Genomic DNA, 15,804 nt, shown 5'->3' on the forward strand with positions numbered 1-15,804 from the left:
ATGGGTTCAGACCCTTTATCGGAAGATCGGTCTATATGGCAGCTATGTACAAATAAAGTCCGATCTGAATCACATTAAGGTCAGATGTCGGGAGGCGTTTAGTTACTCACTGTTTCAAATTTCAGCGAAATTGGGTAATAAATAAAGCTTTTATAGACATCAGACCCTTTATCGGGAGATGGGTCTATATGACAGCTATATCTATTGGGTTGCCCAAAAAGTAATTGCGGATTTTTTAAAAGAAAGTAAATGCATTTTTAATAAGACTTAGAATGAACTTCAATCAAATATACTTTTTTAACACTTTTTTCTAAAGCAAGCTAAAAGTAACAGCTGATAATTGACAGAAGAAAGAATGCAATTACAGAGTCACAAGTTGTGAAAAAATTTGTCAACGCCGACTATATGAAAAATCCGCAATTACTTTTTGGGCAGCCCAATAAATATAGTCCGATCTAAAACATATTTGGGTCTGATATCAGGAGGCTTCAAATAACCCACTGGTTCAAATTTCAGCGAAATCGGGCAATAAAAAAAGCTTTTATGGGCTTCAGACCCTTTATCGACAGATCGGTCTATATGACAGCTATATCTAAATATAGTTCGATCTAAACCATATTTGGGACCGATGTTGGGTGGCCTAAAACTACTCACAGTTTCCAATTTCAGGGAAATCGGATAGAAAATAAAGCTTTTATGGGCATCAGACCCTTAATCGGGAGATCGGTCTATATGACAGCTATATCCAAATATAGTCCGATCTGAACCATATTTACGTCAGATGTCGGGAGGCTTAAAATAACCCAATGTTTCAAATTTCAGCGAAATCGGGTAATAAATAAAGCTTTTATGGGCATCAGACCCTTTATCGGCACATCGGTCTATATGTCAGCTATATCTAAATATAGTCCGATCTAAACCATATTTGGGTCGGATGTCGGGAGGCTTAAAAAACCTCACTGTTTCAAATTTCAACGAAATCGGATAAAAAATAAAGCACTTATGGGCATTAACCCTTTATCGGGAGATCGGTCTATATAGCAGCTACATCCAAATATGGTCCGATTTGGCCCATTCACGAACTTAACCAGCGTGCATGAAAAAGACGTATCTGTAGAAAATTTCAGCTCAATATTTCAATTTTTGAAGGCTGTAGAGTGATTACAACAGATGGACGGACAGACGCACAGACGGATTGACGATTACTGACTTAGGTGTATATCCCTAGTGGAATGGGGCGGATTAATATCTGTACCCTCTTTTCAACCTAACCTAACTTGGTATTAAAATTAGGGGTGGGACACCGCAGGGTCCAGCTAGTAACATCTATAATGCAGCATACAGCCAATGCATTTAAGCCCTTAACTTTAACCAATAGCTTTCTTGCAGGTGTATAGGGCAAGAGTTGGTCTAGTCACTATTCCCAAAATGTACTGGAAGTACAATTTCTGCCAAACTTTAACACTGAGATGTTTTGAGGAATTCCTCTTTTCGTAAGAAGACAGTTGCCACCGTGGGTAACTGGTTTATCCGCTTTCAAAAGCCCACTTCCTTGACGTACGTAAAACTTTTGAAGTATGTCTTCTATCTATATACTAAAGTAGTGGTTAGAGTGTACCTTCTTGAGGTAGCCCTCTACAAACCCATCTGTTCATATGTAAAGATTCCAGGCCTGCGGTAGAACGTTTTATAGTAAGTAAGCTATTAAGGAGCTTTCTAACGGTAGTATTGATGTCTTAAGTTTTCAGTTCCTCTATGATTGACTTCGGTTTTAATACCCACCACCGAAGGATGGGTGGTGTCATTCCGTTTGCAACACATCGATATATCCATTTCCGACCCTATAAAGTATATATATTCTTCATTAGCGTAAAAATCTAAGACGATCTAGACATGTCTGTCCGCCTGTCTGTTGAAATCACGCTGCAGTCTTTAAAAATGGAGATAGTGAGCTGAAACTTTCCACAGATTTTTTTTTTTTTGTCAATAAGCAGGTTAAGTTTGAAGATGGGCTATATCGGACTATATCTTGATACAACCCCCTTATAGACCGATCCTCCGATTTAGGGTCTTAGGCCAATAAAAGCCACATTTATTGCCCAATTTTGCTGAAATTTGGGACAGTGAGTTGTGCCAGGCCCTTTGACATCCTTCGTTAATTTGGCCCAGATCGGTCCAGATTTGGTTATAGCTGCCATATAGACCGATCCTCCGATTTAGGGTCTTAGGCCAATAAAAACTACATTTATTGCCCAATTTTGCAGAAATTTGGGACAGTGAGTTGTGTTAGGTCCTTCGACATCCATCTTCAATTTGGCCCAGGTCAGTCCAGAGTTGGATATAGCTACCATATTGACTGATCCTCCGATTTAGGGTTTGAGGCCCATAAAAGCCACATTTATTGTCCAATTTTGCTGAAATTTGGGACAGTGAGTTGTGTTAGGCCCTTCGACATTCTTCTTCAATTTGGTCCAGATTGGTTCAGATTTGGATGCAGCTGCCATATAGACCGATCTCCCGATTTAAGGTTAAGGCGCATTTATTGTCCGATGGCGCTGAAATTTGGGAATGTGAGTTGTGTTAGGCCCTTCGACATCCTTCTTCAATTTGGCCCAGATCGGCTCAGATTTGGATATAGCTGCCATATAGACCGATCACCCTATTTAAGGTTTTGGGCCCATAAAAGGCGCATTTTTTGTCCGATGTCGCCGAGATTTGGGACATTGAGTTAAGATAAGCCCCTTGACATACTTCTGCAATATTGCACAAATCGGTACTGATTTGGATATAGCTGTCACATGGATCGATCTCTCGGTTTTAGGCTTTGGTTCCATTAAAGGCGCATTTATTGTCCGATATCGCTGAAATTTGAGACAGTGAGTTGTGTTAGTCTCTTCGACGCCCTTTTTCAATTCGGCCCAGATCGGTCCAGATTTGAATATAGCTGACATATAGATCGATAACTCGATTGAAAGTCTAGGCCCCGTAAAAGGCGCATTTATAATCCGATTTCACTGAAATTTGACACAGTGATTTATATTAAGCTTTTCGACATCCGTGTCGTATATGGTTCAGATCGGTTTATTTTTAGACATAGCTACTAAAGAGACCAATATTTATACCCTACACCACTACTGTTGTACAGGGTATTATAACTTAGTGAATTAGTTTGTAACACCCAAATCGAAGAGATATAGACCCATTTGTAAGTATACCGATCGACTCAGAATAACTTTCTGATTCGATATAGCTTATGTCCGTCTGTCGGTCTGTCCGTCCGTCCGTCTGTCTGTCCGTCTGTCCATGTTAATTTGTGTACAAACTACTAGGTCGCAATTTTCATCCGATCGTCTTCAAATTTGGTATGGGTATGTTCTTCGGCCTAGAGACGAAGCCTATTGAAATTGGAAGAAATCGGTTCAGATTTGGATATAGCTTCCATATATAGGTTCGTCCGAATTGCAGTAATACAGCAATAAAATGGTCATTTGTTAGCCGACTCTCTCGAAATTTGGCAGGAAGGATTTTCTTATGACTTTCGATATTAGTGGTGAATTTCATAGTAATCTGTTCAGAATTGGATATAGCTCCCATATATATTTTCGTCCGATTTGGAGTAATACAGCAATAAAATGGTCATTTGTTAACCGATTCTCTTGGAATTCGACAGGTAGGATTTTCTTATGACTCTCAATATTACTGGTAAATTTCATAGTAATCGGTTCAGATTTGAATACAGCTCCCATATATGTTTTCGTCCGATTTGGAGTAATACAACAATAAAATGGTCATTTGCCAACAGATTCTCTCGAAATTCGACAGGAAGGATTTTCTAATGGCTCTCAATATTACTGGTAAATTTCATAGTAATCGGTTCAGATTTGGATATAGCTCCCATATATATGTTTGTCCGATTTGCAATAATACAGCAATTAAATGGTCATTTGTTAACCGATTCTCTTGAAATTCGTTGGGAAGGATTTTCTTACGACTCTAAATATTACTGGTAAATTTCATAGTAATCGGTTTAGATTTGGATATAGCTCCCTTATATATTTTCGTCCGATTTGGAGTAATATAGCAATAAAATGGTCATTTGTTAACCGATTCTCTTGAAATTTGTTGGGAGGGATTTTCTTCTGATTCTAAATATTACTGGTGAATTTGATAAAAATAGGTTTAGATTTGGATATAGCTCCCATATATATTTTCGTCCGATTTGGAGTAATACAACAATAAAATGGTCATTTGTTAACCGATTCTCTCGAAATTCGACAGGAAGGATTTTCTTATGACTCTAAATATTACTGGTGAATTTCATAGAAATCGGTTCAGATTTGGATATAGCTCCCATATATATGTTTGTCCGATTTGCAGTAATACAGCAATAAAATGGTCATTTGTTAACCGATTCTCTCGAAATTCGACAGGAAGGATTTTCTTATCACTCTCGATATTAGTGGTGAATTTTATAGAAATCGGTTCGGTATATATTTTCGTCCGATTTGCAGTAATACAGCAATAAAATGGTCATTTGTTAACCGATTCTCTTGAAATTCGTTGGGAAGGATTTTCTTCTGACTCTCAATATTACTGGTGAATTTCATAGAAATCTGTTCAGATATATATATCGCCCGATTTTTACTCCTAGACCCACTGCAAACGCATTTATTGACCAATCTTCCACAAAATTTTGAACAACGGTTTCCTCGACGAATTCCACAATATCCATAAAATTTGGCCGAAATCGGTTTAGATTTAGATATAGCTCCCATGTATTTGTTCGTCAGTTCGTCAGGTGTAGGGTATTATAAAGTCGGCACCGCCCGCCTTTTGCCTTTCCTTACTGGTTTGTTATACACAATTGAACAATGACTTGTACCTATTATTGTAGTATTTGGTCCAAATGGGAATATATTTCGATATAACTGATATGGGACATAAGGTATGCAATTTTCACCGGATTTTGATGAAAGGTGGTTTACTTATATACCCGAGGTAGTGGGTATGCAAAGTTCGGCCCGGCCGAACTTAACGCCTTTTTGCTTGTTCAGTATTGAAGACACCCTAAATGTCAAGAAACGATGCCAGTACATATTTCTTGTCGGCGGGACAGCCTTTTATGCAGCCGACTTGGCCATCAAGGGCTGATCGCCCAAATTAATGACTCAGACTCAAGTTCCTTTCAACAATTCTCGGCAAACGCTTATCAGTGAGAATAAATTCTCACCTTTCCTTAGACCAACCAATTCTCTCGGCCAATAAGGCAGTCATTGCCTTGGCTTGGTTAGAGGCTATACAGGCTTAAGCGATAGATGGATGGAGCGAGGATGTTCGTTGCAGTTTCGTTCCCCATAGGGAATCTCATTAATATTGTAACGTATGTAACCATAATCAGATATTCAACTGTTGATATACTCTGAAACAAAGGTTACATCGTGTAACCCGTGTCTAGTAAAAGTTGACCCACATATTTAAATAGGAAGAGAAATTAATGGACGAAGCCAGATAGATATATCGATTCAAAATATGATGGGGACCCAGAAAATGTAAAAATTTAAATATGTATTATAATCCATAGATTCTTATTTCAAAGTGTTAAAAGTGTTGCTTTCATATCCATGTATGGTACACATATTCAAATTACTTTGTGTTGCCACAAAATGCCACTTCATGCCAAGTTTTTTTGTCTACTGTTAGACCAATTAAAATTTAAATTCTAAATGATAATTATTTGAAATTCCCTCCCACACTCCTTTCAATCGATTCATCCACAACCATGATTTGATTAAAAATAAAGTATGAACAAAAAAATCTAAGCATATAGACACAATTATTTACGAATTTCTATAAAATTTCTGTCTAACATGTCGCAAATTGATAGCAACAATGATTGACAAATTGGAATGAATGATTGATTGGCTCAATATATAGTGAATATAAAAATGCAAAATAACAAAAACAACAAGAAACAGGGATTCATTAAAAACCAATAAAGTCCTATTACACAAATCACACACACAAAGGATGCGGGCAGCCAAGAGGAGCAAGAGCTTTATATTCGCATTATGGAGATATGGGCTAACAACAATAGAATGCTGTGATAAATATCGATGGGATATTTCAATTGATTTGCTGCCAATTCTTATTAATAAGATATTAGAGAAATTCCTGAAGAAAAAAAAAAACAAATACACATGTGTTTCAATCACAGTCTATCAATCTTTCTATCAATCAATCACGATTATAATAATATCTACTCATTGTTATTATTATTAAACTTGTTTTGTTCTGTTTTTTCTGCGTAATTTCTTGGCAATTTAAAACTTGCGAAAGCTGTCTCAATGATTATGCCATTAGAATATTATGATTATCAATATTTTAGAACAAAAACATTTTGAAGAGTTGGCTTACCTTAATATGCCAATGTCGAAATGAATTCGTGGAAATGTCAGAAACAAGGATTTGAAGAAATTCAATCTGAAAAAAGAGAAGAAAACAAAATTTGAAAATGATTAGAATTAATGTTCAAGCGTAACTATGATAGACTGGCTCCCTGGCCTAGGGAGATATACTCTGTTTGTATCAGCATGTCATATATACCTGTGGGATGGAGAGACACAAAGGTCATTTCCATTCCTAAAGCAGGAAAACCCTACCACCCGAAGGCGAAGGATTTTCGTTCTATTAGTCAGCCATTCTTTATGCTGAAGACTCTTGAGAGGTTGATAGAAACACATCTTAGGGCAAAGATCCCTGGAGGTCTCCTGTCGCGGCAGCAGCATGCATATAATAAAGGCAAATCCAATGAAACAGCCCCTCACGACCCAGTCGGCTACATAGAGTGTTCTCTCGCTGTCAAGGAATACACAATGGTAGCATTGAAGGGGCTCTCAATAATGTAAAACCGATGTCAATCATGAAGGAGTTGGAGTTTCTAGGCATCAACTCCTCCATAAGAAAGTTTATAAATAACTTACTTACTAAAAGATGCATAACGGCAGGCTTGAGATCTGTGGATCTAAAAAGATGGAACAGCAGAGGAACACCTCAAGGAGATGTACTGCCTCCCATACTTTGGAATATAGCCATTAACAATAAATTATTGTCTCTGGAGGAAAAAGGCTCAAAAGTGGTTGCGTATGCTGAAGACGTGGCAGTTGCAGTTAAGGGAAAGTTTCCCAGTACTCTAAGAGATGTACTTCAGGAAGCTCTACGTGCAACAGCAAAGTGGGCTACCAAAAGTGGTCTAGGTATAAATCCGTGCAGACAGCAGGAGATACAAGTTGCCTACAGTGGAATCTGTTTGCTTGGGTGGGAAAGAATGTTCCATTTACTGAAAGCGCAAAATACCTGAGTGTTTTGCTGAACAAGAAACTGAACTTGAAATACAACATTTTGGAAAGGGCAAGAAGGGCCACTCTTGCCCATACACCTGCAAGAGAGCCATTGGCAAAAGTTGGGGGGTTTAGACCGCGTGTCATGCATTGGGTATATACTGCAGTTGTCAGACCTATTATGCTATATGGTGTTGTGGTCTGGTGGACGGCGCTTCAAAAATCCACCTACTGCTCAATACTTTAACGAATCCAAAGGAGGGCTTGTTTGTGCATCACAGCCGCACTGAGGACGACACCATCTGATGCACTGCATTTAATGCTACATCTTATACCTCTGGACATTGTGGTTACCCGAATCGCAGCAACCACTGACGTGAGGATAAGTGAGCTTTCTCTTTGGTCATGTGATACAATATCCGATGTTCCAGGCAGTGTGGATTACACCCCACCTGAGCCGCTTTTTGATAAAAATTACTGTACCACAATTCCTGATAGAACCCATTGGAACTACGATATCCCTGGTAACAGAAGTTACATAGACTTCTATACGGATGGTTTCAAATTAAACGATCAGGTGGGCTGGTCATATCGAAAAGTACCATGCTACTTGGGAGGAGTGAATGTTCCCTTTTCACAAAGTGCATAATACCTAAGTGTTTTGCTGGACAGGAAGTTGAACTTCAAATACAACATTATGGAAAGGCAACTCTTGCCCTATACACCTGCAAGAGAGCCATAGGCAAAAGTTGTGGATTTAGACCGCGTGTCATGCATTGAGTATATACTGCAGTTGTCAGACCTTTAATGCTATATGGTGTTGTGGTCTGGTGGACGGCGCTTCAAAAGTCCACCTACTGTTCAAAACTCAATATACAATATCTGATGTTCCAGGCAGTGTGGATTACACCCAACCTGAACCGCTTTTTGATAAAAATTACTATACCACTATTCCTGATAGAACCGACTGGAAGTACGATATCCCTGGTAACAGAAGTTACATAGACTTATATACGGATGGTTCCAAACTAAACGACCAGGTGGACTTTGGTGTGTACTCTGAAAAACTAGAACTGGTCATATCGAAGAGGTTACCCGACCACTGCAATGTGTATCAAGCGGAGATCCTTGCAATTAAGGAAGTGGTGGAATGGCTAAGATATAACATCATAACGACAACTGACATAAATATCTTCTCAGACAGCAAGGCAGCCATTAAATCCCTGGAGAACGTATTTCAGAACACAAAAAACAGCCCTCGACTGTCGCAGATCTCTCAACGAGAAATTCACCTTTTTTAGGTGCCGGACCACAGAGATATCCAAGGGAATTCTAAAGCAGACGAGCTTGCGAGACTAGGAACTACCTTACACACTCCAGGGACACTGGAATCTGTGGGTATGCCTCTAGCGACATGTGAGCTAGGTTCTTAGGACCAGGCCCTAAGGGCAACGAATGATAGATGGTCACAGACTAGAGGGGGCTGTGAGCATTCCAATACTATGTGGCTTCATCTAGACTTGAAGAGGTATACCGCTTTGCTGTAATTGGCTAGAACAGATGACTCAATCATTGTGTCCGCCATGAAAGGTCACTGTCTAATGGGAAAACATGCTGACAGACCGAAAGTTGCCAGCAACGACTTTTGCAGAAGCTGTAGAGACATCGCGGAAGAAGAGACTATAGAACACCTTCTGTGTGTATATCCCACACTGGCAGACAAAAGAAGTTCGACTTTAGGTTCTCATTTCTTAGAGAACCTGTCTGATTTAGCGGATGTGAACATTTGCAAGTTGTTAGGCTTTTTAAAGCAATCTTGATGGTTCATCGGTAGGAACTAGCAGGCATATTCCTTCTTCTGTTCCTGTGGTAACACAATGGACAAAAAGCTCTAAGTGAGTCTGATGGCAGACAGCCACTTAAACCTAACCTAACCTGCCATAGTTGAAAACCAGTAAGGAAAGGCACAAGTCGGGCGGTGCCGACTTTTATAATATCCTACACCCGCCTTTTAGGTACAAAGTGAGAGCTATATCTAATTATGAGCCAATTTTCATGGACCTCGGCAGATGTTTTCAGATGTGTTATTAAACAATCCGTATCAAATTTCGAGCAAATATGATCAAACTGGAATAAACATGGTTGACAAATGACAACATTATTGTAGATTATCCAAAATCTGACGATCATATATATGGGAGCTATATCTATATCTGAACCGATTTCGAGCAAACTTTATAGACATTGTGGATGTCGTCGAGCGTTGTACAAAATGTTAGCAAGATTGGTGAAAAAATGCGCTTGCACTGGCTCTAGGAGTGAAAATCGGGCGATATACACATATGGGAGCTATATCTAAATCCGAACCGATTTCCATGAAATTCACCAGTAATGTCTAGAGTCAAGAGAAAAATCCTTCCTACCAAATTTCGAGAGAATCGTTTAACAAATGACTATTTATGTAAATTTGGAAATTTTGACAGGGAACATTCCACGAACGAACAGGAGCAAACATTTCTCACATATCAATGAGTGCAGTCCGATTCAAGTTTTAAGCTTAATGATAAGGGGCGTTCTTTTTATAGCCGAGTTTGAACGGCGTGCCGCAGAGCGACACCTCTCTGCAGAGAAGTTTTACATGGCATAGTACCTCACAAATGTTGTCAGCATTAGGAGAGGAAAACACCGATAAAAATTTTGGTCTCGCAAAGTTTCAAATGCAGGCGTTCAGCGTCATAGGTGGGCGTGATTACCTCTGCGTTAAGGTGGCTTATACAAATAACAGTCTGAAATCGTGTAATGAGTGCGCCATTTATGCGATTAAGCCCTAATTGGGAAGATCGATTTATATGACAGTTATATCTAAATATGGTCCGTTCTGGACCAGGTTGAATGTCGGGATTCTTATAGCACTATTACAAATTTCACTCACTATTTCAAATTTCAGCAAAATCGGAGGATAAATGCGCTTTTTATGGTATTTAGACCATAAAACCGAAGATCGGTCTATATAGCAACTATATCTATAGCAACTATCTCCTGATCTGGACCATATTTGGGACAGATATTGGAATACTTGGCACAACCCGCAGTTACAAACTTCAGCGGTCGGGTTAAAAATTCATTTGTAATAGATTAAGACCTAAAATCAGCAGATCGGTATATATGATAGCTATATCCAAATATGCTCCGATCTGGACCATATAATAAAACTCACTTTTCTGAATTTCAGCAAACCCCGATAATAAATGCGCCTGTTATAGGCTTAAGACCCTAAATCGGCATATCAGTCTATATGGCAGCTATATGTAAATATGGTCCGATATTCACCATATTCGGGTCGAGTGTTGAGGCCCCAAGTGCAAATCTCTTTCAAATTTCAGCAAAATCGGAGAATATCTAAATATAGCCCGATCTAAACCATATTTGGATCAGATATTGGGAGGCTTAAAACATCTCTTACTTTACTTTAATTGGCTATGACAGAATATTTGTTCCACCAGACAAAAGTAGAATAGCGTTCCAAACACCTCGATCTTCTGCGCTCATTCTAAAATCTCTGACACCAAGTTTCGAGGTGTCTCCCACCACTTCATCTTTCCATCGAGCTTTTGGTCTTCCCGGTTTGCGTGTACCATCGTATTTGCCTTGGAAAGACTTCTTTGCTGGAGCTTCTTCATCCATTCTGACAACATGACCTAGCCAACGCAGCCGTTGTATTTTGATGCGTGTAACTATCGTCATAGAGCTCATACAGCTCGTGGTTCATACGTCGCCTATATTCTCCATTAACGTAAACTGGTTCATATATTTTACGAAGAATCTTTCTCTCAAATATTCCAAGCACTGCCTCATCTGCTTTCACAAGTACCCATGCTTCAGAACCATAAAACAGCATGGGTAGTATCAGTGTCTTGTTTAGTGTAATCTTCGTTTGTCGAGAGGTGGCCTTGTTTCTAAACTGCTTACTTAGTCCAAAGTAGCATCTGTTTGCCAGTATTATTCTCCGCTTAATCTCAAAACTGGTGTCATTCGTTTCGGTTACGGCGGTGCCGAGGTAGATAAAGTTATTGACTCTCTCAAAGTTGTGGTTCCCAACTTTCTCCATTTCGTTTTATCATTTGTGAGGTGCTATGCCATATAAAACTTTTCTCCAAAGGGGTGTCGCATTGCGGCACGCCGTTCGGACTCGGCTGTAAAAAGGAGGCCACTTATCATTCTTTAACTTGGATCGGACTGCACTTATTGATATGTAAGAAGTTTGAACCTGTTCCTTAGTGGAATGTTCATGAGCAAAATTTGCAATCCCGAAATATAAAACGCAACCCTATCTTCATTGAAGACCGAAGCGTGATTTTAACAAAACGACGGAATAACGAAAGGAAAATAAAATTAGAATTTTACGAGGATCCAAATACGATTCGATTTTGATAAAATTAAGCAGAGGCTTTCAGATGGGTAATAAAGAGTGATTTGTTAAGAGCTTGATAACTTTTTTTTTAAAAAAAACGCATAAAATTTGCAAAATCTCATCGGTTCTTTATTTGAAACGTTAGATTGGTCCATGACATTTACTTTTTGAAGATAATTTCATTTAAATGTTGACCGCGGCTGCGTCTTAGGTGGTCCATTCGGAAAGTCCAATTTTGGGCAACTTTTTCGAGCATTTCGGCCGGAATAGCCCGAATTTCTTCGGAAATGTTGTCTTCCAAAGCTGGAATAGTTGCTGGCTTATTTCTGTAGACTTTAGACTTGACGTAGCCCCACAAAAAATAGTCTAAAGGCGTCAAATCGCATGATCTTGGTGGCCAACTTACCGGTCCATTTCTTGAGATGAATTGTTCTCCGAAGTTTTCCCTCAAAATGGCCATAGAATCGCGAGCTGTGTGGCATGTAGCGCCATCTTGTTGAAACCACATGTCAACCAAGTTCAGTTCTTCCATTTTTGGCAACAAAAAGTTTGTTAGCATCGAACGATAGCGATCGCCATTCACCGTAACGTTGCGTCCAACAGCATCTTTGAAACACACCAAACAGTGCATTTTTCGGGATGCATGGGCAGTTCTTGAACGGCTTCTGGTTGCTCTTCACTCCAAATGCGGCAATTTTGCTTATTTACGTAGCCATTCAACCAGAAATGAGCCTCATCGCTGAACAAAATTTGTCGATAAAAAAAGCGGATTTTCTGCCAACTTTTCTAGGGCCCATTCACTGAAAATTCGACGTTGTGGCAGATCGTTCGGCTTCAGTTCTTGCACGAGCTGTATTTTATACGGTTTTACACCAAGATCTTTGCGTAAAATCTTCCATGTGGTCGAATAACACAAACCCAATTGCTGCGAACGGCGACGAATCGACATTTCACGGTCTTCAGCAACACTCTCAGAAACAGACGCAATATTCTCTTCTGTACGCACTGTACGCATTCGTGTGGTTGGTTTAATGTCCAATAAAGTAAACTGAGTGCGAAACTTGGTCACAATCGCATTAATTGTTTGCTCACTTGGTCGATTATGTAGACCATAAATCGGACGTAAAGCGCGAAACACATTTCGAACCGAACACTGATTTTGGTAATAAAATTCAATGATTTGCAAGCGTTGCTCGTTAGTAAGTCTATTCATGATGAAATGTCAAAGCATACTGAGCATCTTTCTCTTTGACACCATGTCTGAAATCCCACGTGATCTGTCAAATACTAATGCATGAAAATCCTAACCTCAAAAAAATCACCCTTTACAACATTCCATACCAAAATGACATAATTAACTTATCCCCGTCCTTCAGTGGTGGATAAAAAAAATCGATTGGTGCTGGTTTGCTTGTTTGTATGTCTGGTGTAGATCCAAAACTGACTAAACCGATTTTCTGAAAATGATATGGGAAGTTTCTCAATTCTGAGAAGTGGGAAGAGGATCCATTCTTGAAACCCCCACAGTTGAGTATATAGATCGACTATGTGGGGCTAAAATGGAATCAGTTTAACAGTAGAGTACGACACACATTAACATTTTTATTCAAGAAACTTAAGAGCAACAAAACCGACCAAATGGATTTTTATTATAAATGGATATATATTGGGTTGCCCAAAAACTAATTGCGGATTTTTTAAAAGAAAGTAAATGCATTTTTAATAAAACTTAGAATGAACTTTAATCAAATATACTTTTTTAACACTTTTTTTCTAAAGCAAGCTAAAAGTTACAGCTGATAAATGACAGAAGAAAGAATGCAATTACAGAGTCACAAGCTGTGAAAAAATTTGTCAACGCCGACTATATGAAAAATCCGCAATTACTTTTTGGGCAACCCAATATATTCGTGATCGTTGTGAAACTCTAAGCCGATCTAGCCATGGTTGCCGCCTGTCTGTTGTAATCATGCTACTGTCTTTACAAATAGAGTTGCATTCCGTTGTCATACACCAAGCTGGATATGGGAAATTTTCCCTAACTGCAATTTCAACCCTGAATAACCTAACTGAATTGAAACTCATAGGCCAAAAATACTCACCATTGGTTCTGCGATTTTATGTAGATCTGAACTAAAGAACAGCAAAGAGACTTATCTTAGCTGTGTGTCACTGTGGCTCATGAGTAATCAAATCCCAATTAAATGGATCTAGACGAACTACATCTTCTGAACTGACAATGAAAACAACTGATGCCGATAATTATCTCCACTCACTGAACATAAATTCTAAATTCTATTTTTTTTTTTCTTTTAGTCGTGAAATAGACCACATGACTGGAATAGCCTCCTTAATTCAACCTTCTCAAATGCAACGATTGTAAATACAAACAATCAAAATATTTACTTTATAGTCAGAGTATGTTCTTTTTATAAAATTTTGATCAAGGTATGCCACTTTGCAACCATCCTACTTGTGATGCAATAACAATTTACAAATTAATCATTCGCTAGAACAAGAGAACATGGGTAAGAGGGATGCCGTCCAACTATGTCTGACCTTAAACAAACTACATCTACTATTTATCCAATGCTGTGCGGTGCTGTGCAAATATTTGATTTTCGATTTTAGTCTTTGAATTCGACACATTACAGGAGAAGTAGTAGTTTGAGCAATAACTGATACCAGTCTGAGCAGCAACACTTGTTGATAGATAAACTCAGAATTTTATTGAGTGGAATTACAGAAAAGACGGACATCAATGTTGCCCATGAAAGCAAAATTAGTGGCAATTTAATTACGCGTAAATGACGACAAGGTGGTTAAAGCTGCGGCAAATATAGTTGCACTTCAATCGTTTGTTTGTTTTCTTTTAAAATAAGCCGCACAGTGGATAGAAATGAGGATAGAAAAAACCAAACAAGTAACAGCGTGCTAAAATTCGGCCGGGAACCCACCACCATGGATTCTGCTAAAAATTTAAACAAAATAAATCTAGTTGAAGGGCAAATTTGTATTCTACATACCAAAACTTCTGTAAAACCAGCAAAAATCAAAGCTTCTAGGAACCGAACAAGGATAATCGAGAGATCGGTTTATATGGGAGCTACATCAGGTTATAGACTGATTTGGACCGTATTTGGCACAGTTGTCGGAAGTCGTAACAGAACACTGCACGCCAAATTTCAGCCAAGGCGGACAAACATTTCGGCTTCATCGGCTAAAGCGGATAAAAATTGCGGCTTGTAAAAGCTCAAGAAGTCAATTAGGGAGATCGGTTTATATGGGAGCTATAACAGGTTCTTGGCCGATTTGGACCGTATTCGGCACAGTTATTGAAAGAAAGAAAGAAAGAACACTTCGTGCAAAATTTCAGCCAAATTGGACAAAAATTGCGGCTGTAAGGGCTCAAGAAGGCAATTGGGGAGATCAGTTTATATGGGGGCTATAGCAGGTTATAGAGCGATTTGAACCGTACTCGGCACAGTTGTTCAAAGTCATAGCAGAACACTACATGCAAAATTTCAGCCAAATTGGATAAAAATTGTGGCTTGTAAGGGCTCAAGAAGGCAATTGGGGAGATCGGTTTATATGGGGGCTATAACAGGATATAGACCGATTTGTACCATACTTGGCACAGTTGTTGAAAGTCATAGCAGAACAATACATGCAAAATTTCAGCCAAATTGGACAAAAATTGCGGCTGTAAGGGCTCAAGAAGTCAAATCGGGAGATCGGTTTATATGGGGGCTATAACAGGATATAGACCGATTTGGACCATACTTGACACAGTTGTTGAAAGTCATAACAGAACCCCAAGTGCAAAATTTCAGCCAAATTGGACAAAAATTGCGGCTGTAAGGGCTCAAGAAGTCAAATCGGGAGATCGGTTTATATGGGGGCTATAACAGGATATAGACCGATTTGGACCATACTTGGCACAGTTATTGAAAGTCATAACAGAACACTTTGTGCAAAATTTCAGCCAAATTGGACAAAAATTGCGGCTGTAAGGGCTCAAGAAGTCAAATCGGGAGATCGGTTTATATGGGGGCT

The 15,804-nt window shown here is 39.0% G+C and overlaps 1 protein-coding gene across 1 annotated transcript in view; it reads right to left on the reverse strand.

Annotated features, from left to right (window-relative positions):
* Positions 1 to 15,804, reverse strand: part of LOC106094466 (fatty acyl-CoA reductase wat) — a 166,229-nt gene that overhangs the window by 66,850 nt on the left and 83,575 nt on the right. The window contains exon 2 of the mRNA XM_059362814.1: positions 6,415 to 6,480. The gene's annotated coding sequence lies outside the window, so the exon portion shown is untranslated. The remainder of the gene's footprint in view (positions 1 to 6,414; positions 6,481 to 15,804) is intronic.

This window comes from Stomoxys calcitrans, chromosome 2, assembly GCF_963082655.1.
Source record: "Stomoxys calcitrans chromosome 2, idStoCalc2.1, whole genome shotgun sequence".
Classification (NCBI taxonomy): Eukaryota; Metazoa; Arthropoda; class Insecta; order Diptera; family Muscidae; genus Stomoxys; species Stomoxys calcitrans.